The sequence below is a fragment of the Gavialis gangeticus genome, unplaced genomic scaffold (genome assembly GCF_001723915.1).
Source record: "Gavialis gangeticus isolate Ggan-Ray unplaced genomic scaffold, GavGan_comp1, whole genome shotgun sequence".
Taxonomy (NCBI): Eukaryota; Metazoa; Chordata; order Crocodylia; family Gavialidae; genus Gavialis; species Gavialis gangeticus.
This window is the reverse complement of record NW_017729025.1, coordinates 36,537,505-36,543,996: the sequence shown is the minus strand read 5'-3', so window position 1 is coordinate 36,543,996 and position 6,492 is coordinate 36,537,505. Positions and strand designations below refer to the sequence as shown.

At 42.2% G+C, this 6,492-nt stretch overlaps 1 long non-coding RNA gene across 1 annotated transcript; it reads left to right on the top strand.

The window, feature by feature from the left end:
- Positions 1-837: 837 nt before the first annotated feature.
- On the top strand, positions 838-5,744 carry LOC109298504. Its single transcript, XR_002097630.1, has 2 exons — positions 838-3,737; positions 4,653-5,744. It is a non-coding gene; the product is annotated as an uncharacterized LOC109298504 (long non-coding RNA).
- Positions 5,745-6,492: the final 748 nt, after the last annotated feature.

Below are 6,492 nucleotides of genomic sequence, written 5' to 3'. Positions count from 1 at the left end.
AGAAGCAAGACCTTTATTGCCACATTAAAGGCAAGACCTAAGGGAAAATTCAAGAGTGAAAGGGCAAGGTGTGGGAGATTCAAAAGTTTGTTGACAACCACAATATGCATGCTTTCTTTAGCACAAGCAAAACTATCTATGTGCCAAGCACACAGAGAGCCATCCCTCTTATGGTCCAAGGATGGAAAAACACTCCTTAAAGACAACTCTACCATCAGTGCATGGGGGATGGAACACTTTCAAGAGCACCTGAACTGAGGCTTTAATGTAGAATGGCTTGGATGGTCATGTCTGAAACAGCACCCCAATAAAGACTACTTTGCAGATTTACCAACTTATCAAGATGCCTAGAAAGCCATTCAGCAGGTAAAGAACAACAAAGCATATAGTTCTCATGGAATACTAGCTAAAATTTTATAAGGAAGGTGGAAAAAATCTCTTACCAACTATACACATTGCTATTATGCAAATCTGGAAACATGAATGGATTCCCAGCGACTTGAGAGATGCCAGAACTATATTCAAGGATGGAAATAATTGCAGAAATTGTCATGGTAGTGCACTCCTGTCCATCGCTGCCAAGATCTCACCCACATTCACGTCAGTAGAATCACTTCCCTCACTGAGGAGATTCTGTCTGAGTCTCAGTGTAGTTTCAGATGACTCAGAAGTACAATAGATAAGTTCTTTGTTGCTAGACAGCTGCACGTGAAGTGCCTTCTTATTGACTGCTTAAGGCCTCTGATTTGATCAGAGGCCCTATGGAAGATCCTGATGAAATTTTGATGTCTGAATTTGTTACCATTGTTAGACTTCTTCACAATGACTTGACAGTAACTGTTCTAAGTGATGACTCTTCACTATCAGAACTGAAATCAAGCAAAAATATGTGATTGCAGCAACACTTTTCCATCTATACCATAGCTATTCCTTATCTCATTGCTGATAGACTTTCATCTGGAATCAGCATCCAGTATGGACGGGAATCTCTTTAACATCAACCAGTTACTTTCCAATTCCAAAATAACCAACACCTCCATTAATGATCTTCAGTATGCTGATGACTGTCATGTATGTTCACTCATTTGAAGAGCTGCAGATCACTTTTGCTTCTGTGAAGGGTATGAAATGCTTGGACTTTCTGTCAACTTCATCAAACTCAAGATACTTTATCAATCCACCCCCAACCAACCAGCTGATCCTGCTCACATTAAAATTAGAGGGTAATCCTTGGAGAATGAGCATTTTCTCTACATGGGTAGCTAGCTTTTCCAAAAAAAGTAATCATAGACAAAGCTATTCACTACCAGATCAAATCTGCCAGTGCCCTTTGATGATCATGACATCAGGACACAGACCAAGCTTCTTATCTACTAGGATGCTGTCATCCCTACTATGTTGTGTGGGTGTGAAACTTGAATGACATATCGGATATACCTGAGAGCTTTAAAACATTACCATCAACAATGTCTCCAGAAAATCCTCCATATCAACTGGAAGGATAGAAGAAGGAACAGCAGCATTCCAGCTCAAACAAACACCACCAGTGTTAAAGGCATTTGGCATGTTTATATGGCACTGTCACAGCCTGTATGTTTTCAGGGGATGCAGCCAGCTGAAGCCAGTAAGCAACTGATTGCAGTCTTGCTGAAAAGACTAGCCCAGCTACAAGCAACGAAATCTGATTACAGGCTGCCTAGGGAATGGGAGCAGCTGAGGCAGACAGCTAGGTGACATCCAAGCAGCTAAAAAGGTTCCCAGGGAACAGTGCCGGGTTGGTCAGAGAGAGAGACAGAACTGTGGGCTAGAAGCTGGAAGTGAGAGAGCTGCACGTGAGAGTGGAGTGTCGAGTGGGAGAGAGCCAGCAGGTCACCTCATGCAGGAGCCCGGGGATCATAGCAGGAGTGCCCCTCTCCTAGAGGACTCTAAGTGCAGCAAAGAGACTAAGTGATCCCATCCTGTGGCTGAAGGGACCAGAGGGACAAGGGAGAGAGTGGGCAAGTGGCAGCAGACTCTCTTTGGGTTTGGGAGAAGACCCCATGTGGTATAGAGTTTGGTTTACAGACTGAGTTGTTTATGTTGACTCCGCTGGGAGGAAGTTGTCCCCTGGGGAATAAAAATACCGGGAAAGATGATGAATGAACCTGAAAGACTGTGTGTTTTCTGAGTGAGCAAATTCCTGAATCTGCTACGGCACCAGCTCTACTGGACAGGACATGTCATGGCAATCAGTTCCCAAAACAGGTCCTATACGTCCAACTCATCAATGGTGCTCGCTGTTGAGGTGAGCAAAAGAAAAGATTCAAGGACACCTTGAAGGCCAATCTGAAGAAATGTGATATTGTCATCAATACCTGGGGGACTCGAGCACTGAATTGTTCCCAGTGGTGCTGTGATGTATGAGGCATCAATCACTTGGAAGCCAACAGAGAGATAGAGAGACAAAAGGAAAGAGCTGTGACTTGATGTCACCAATATCTATTCCTCCCTTCTGGAACTGTTTGCCACACCTGCAGTCAAGCATGGATCTTGGATTGAATCTGTCAACTACAGAAGTCACTGGTGACTTCCCTGTTCACTGGGAGACTGTCATCCTTGTTTTGGGGGATTAGTGCACTGCCATTTCAGTGGTCCCTTGATATGTCATCCATATCATTTTCACTACCACCTCTACTAGGTTATAGGAGCTTTGGTGAGATGGTTCAGCACAAGGGCTAGAAGTGGACTCTATTTTGCATGTATGTCTATTTGCTTCTGGCTTTGGCACCGTGGCAACACAATGCTCACTTCCCCAGGCCCAGCCCTGGCACTGGCATAGGACATGTGTCAGGGCACAGCCAAAGGAAAGAGGGGATGGCTGAAATTAATGGAAAAAGACCTTACGCCCATTTCATCTGGGCACTCCTGTCCAAAACTGTCCATTTTGACCATTTGCGGCCCCTGACCATTTGTGGGGAGGCTTGAGGAAGCGTATTGATTATAAGCTTTTTTTTCCTCTTTTTTTTTGAGGAGATGGATCTTCTGTTGGGCAGATGGTTTTTGTGGAGAAAATGAAGGACTATTTGCAGCTGTGAAAAGATGGGTATCTGAGTAAACATATAACCTTTGGGGATTCATGGTTTGTGTGGAGGGGCAGATAGCTGTGGGAGGAAAGTGATTTCAAGGGCCCAGTAGTTACAGGGAGAGAGAGTCAGTTGTTGTTTTGTTGCCTTTTACCAGTTTTCTTTCAGCATCAGGGATTGACTCCTCCTGTCCCCTGGGCTCAGTGATTTACAGTACTAAATAAGCTTGTGGGAGGTGGCTATAGCGATCCTAAGGTTTTTCCTGCCTTTGGAGAGCAGACACACATGTGCACTCTGCCAGTTGCTGAGCAAAAGGTTGCAGCTCCACAGCTGGCTCTGGTTTATGTTGGTGTTTCATACATATACCTTGAAAATGAAAAGGCTTGATTACTGAGCACAAGGACTCCTGGCTTCTTTGAGAACTCCACACCAATGACGCCATAACAGGGTCTCTGCAGTAAGTGAGAGCATAAAGCCAACTAGCTCCTCGCAACCATAACTGCTGCCTGCTCCTGATTCTTTAGCTGTGCTCTCCCCTCTCACTTGGATAAACCAATGACCCCTGTAATGCATCATGGATCCCGATTCCTTTCCAGCTGTGTCATCTTCAGGACAGTCAGCTGGGGCAGACGCTTCCTTCGTAGCCATCCACCTGAGGAGAATCTAGGACCAGTGGTGAGTTCTTTCTTCTCATGTTCTCCTGACCCATAGTTCTTCCCGTGGGGAATGCTCTTAGCCCCTCCATACAAAATATACAGCTGTCCTTAAGGCCCTCCTCTTCCCTACTGCCCATGGGTAAATTCTTTCACAGAGCTCCCTGTCAAGCTAAGGGAAGAGAAATCTACCTAAAGCTTCCTCTCTTCCCATAAAATAGTGTGGTTGCCCCCACTGCCGAGGGAAAGGGAAACTTCCTTTCACATACATCTGCACAGAGAGAGAGAGAGAGAGAGAGTATAACATTCTGGATGCCAGAAATGTCTCTTTCTAAATCTGGATTATATTCCCTAGCACAAAGCACACCCTACTTTTTCTCAAATCTCCTAACACCAGATTACGTAAATTTCAGTTTTACACCTTTCCGTGGACACCTCCCCTACCTAGCAACTCTTCTCCATTATAACGTTCCTCTGTTTTGCCCTACCACACTTAATGGCTGCTACAAGGCTCTCTCATGACACTAATTTTGAGGTAAATATCTGTGCAGAGACAACCCTTGAACAAAGTGATACTATTTCTGTATAGATTTTTATTTTTGGATAACTGAAAAAATATGCACAAGATGCACTGTGTTTATACAAATATAGCCAAGGTTCTAACTCCTAGGAACAGTATGAAAGCTTTTTGTGCTGGAGGAGATTAACAAAAACCCAAAACAAAAAAATCCCGTTTTTTTATTTTTCAGTTTCATAAAGTACTGGTGATTTTAGGCTGACTAATCCTCCCCTGTTTAGGCTTCCTCTAGAATCTATCAGATTACCGGGATTATACGTTTGCAATCCAGTAATACGTTGTTTGGTTGGCAACAAGCTGCTTACCCTGGAAACACTCCAGCTTGTTTGGCCTTATTTAACCTTCTTTCATTTACTTCAGGAGACTGTAATTGGTTTAGCAGCATTTTCACTGGCTATCCTTGGACCAGCTGGATGGTTCCTGTCCCACCTTCAAAGCTATAAAAAGAAAGAGAAGACAAGTACTTGAGTTCTCTGGATCATCAGATCAGCTGTAAATATCCTTACTGGAGACCTCTTTAAAGGGAAAACTTCAACCTAAAGTCAAGACAACTTAAAACATATTTAAAAGCAGTTTCAGACTTTGCAGTCAGTGCTGTATTGCTGTGTGATTCACTTACACAAACTTAATTAATATGATGAATTAAATTGGGGCTGTCCATTTTCTGGCTGACTGAGGGCTGTAGGCAACCTGGGCAAACACCGCATGGGCCACATACACCTGGGCTGCAGGTTTTCCTGTATAGCAGGAGGAGTAAAAGGGGGTGCAACGGCTAGATCAGGAGCGTGGGGGGCCACCCTGTGCTACCATATGCTTACAGGCTGCCAGTTGGAGAGGCCCAAATTAAATTCCCAGTCTTGCAAAGCCTCATGCACGTGCTCAGTATTAGGCCCTAGGAGATGGCTCATAGGACTGGTTCCACTGAATATGAATAAACACATACTTAAGTCTTTGCAGAATTGGGGCCTGAATGAATAGTGGAAAGTGACATATTGTGGTTTGATTGAAGTGGGCTCAGTTCCAGGCATTTCCACTGGACTTGCATAAACCCCATCTCCATTTGGCTGGAGAGGTGTCAAAAGTGCAAGGTGAGCAAACTGGAAAAAATGTATAGAAAAATCATGCTTTTTAAACTCATTCAGTTTTACTCATACTAAAGGTTATTTATAATAAAAGGAAAATATATTGAGAAAAAAGGAGATTTTAATGTTAACTTTCTCTTTAGTTGTCTGTATTATTGTGGTTTTAGGAAAAAAACCCAAACCTTGTACTTTTAAATGTAATCTGCAAATTACAACTGCCAGAAGTTAGCAACAATTTCGGTTTGTTTTAAGCATTCAGGTTTTTCAGGTATGTGGAAAATCTGGCCATGTTTGTTTATAATGGATCATGTTGTAAATACTTTTAAATGTAGTCTCCATTTTAAATAAATAATGCGATTATTCAAATTGTCACACTTCCATGTTGCTATTCTTTGTTGAAGAGATTCCCTTTAATGATTATATTCTGGTTTACAAAAATATGGAACGTCATGGAATGCCTAATAAATTGACCAGAATATGTTTTACAATATGGTTTATGATTATACAATCAAGGGGCCTGACAGTGTTAGCCTAATATGACTATCAGAGCACCTACAAGACAACTCACAGTAACTTGCAAACAGCTTTAGAGAGAAGGGTTTCATCGCAGTTCATTGTTTAGTTAAATGAATATATAAATTTTTAGTTCATTTCTAAATAATGCTTTTCAGTAATGCTAAAAAGTATCCTTTCTACCACCTTAAATGATTTCAGACTTTTCAGAGTTGGTAGAATGGAAGCACTTTGATGGTTTAAAAATAGAGGTGCTGTCTTTTTTGTTGCAGAAAAATACATCTTTTGCTGCTGTAGACTAACAGCCTGATCCAAAGCTTATTGATGTCTAATGAAAGATTCCTATGGATTTCAGTGAGTTTTGGGGACTATATTTTTGATTACCAGAGAACAAATCATGATCAGATGAAAGCAGAAAGATAGCTGCAGGACGCTGAAGAGCAGTTGTTTCCAGGTCACTTGGGAATGATCGTTTCCATTTGTGCTCATCTATACAACTAAAGGAGTTTGTCTCTTAAAACTTCTGCTGTCTATGGGCACTTGTACACATGATGAAAATTGCCCATTTTTGTGTTTTAATTGTGTCCCACTTTACATGTAGGGTT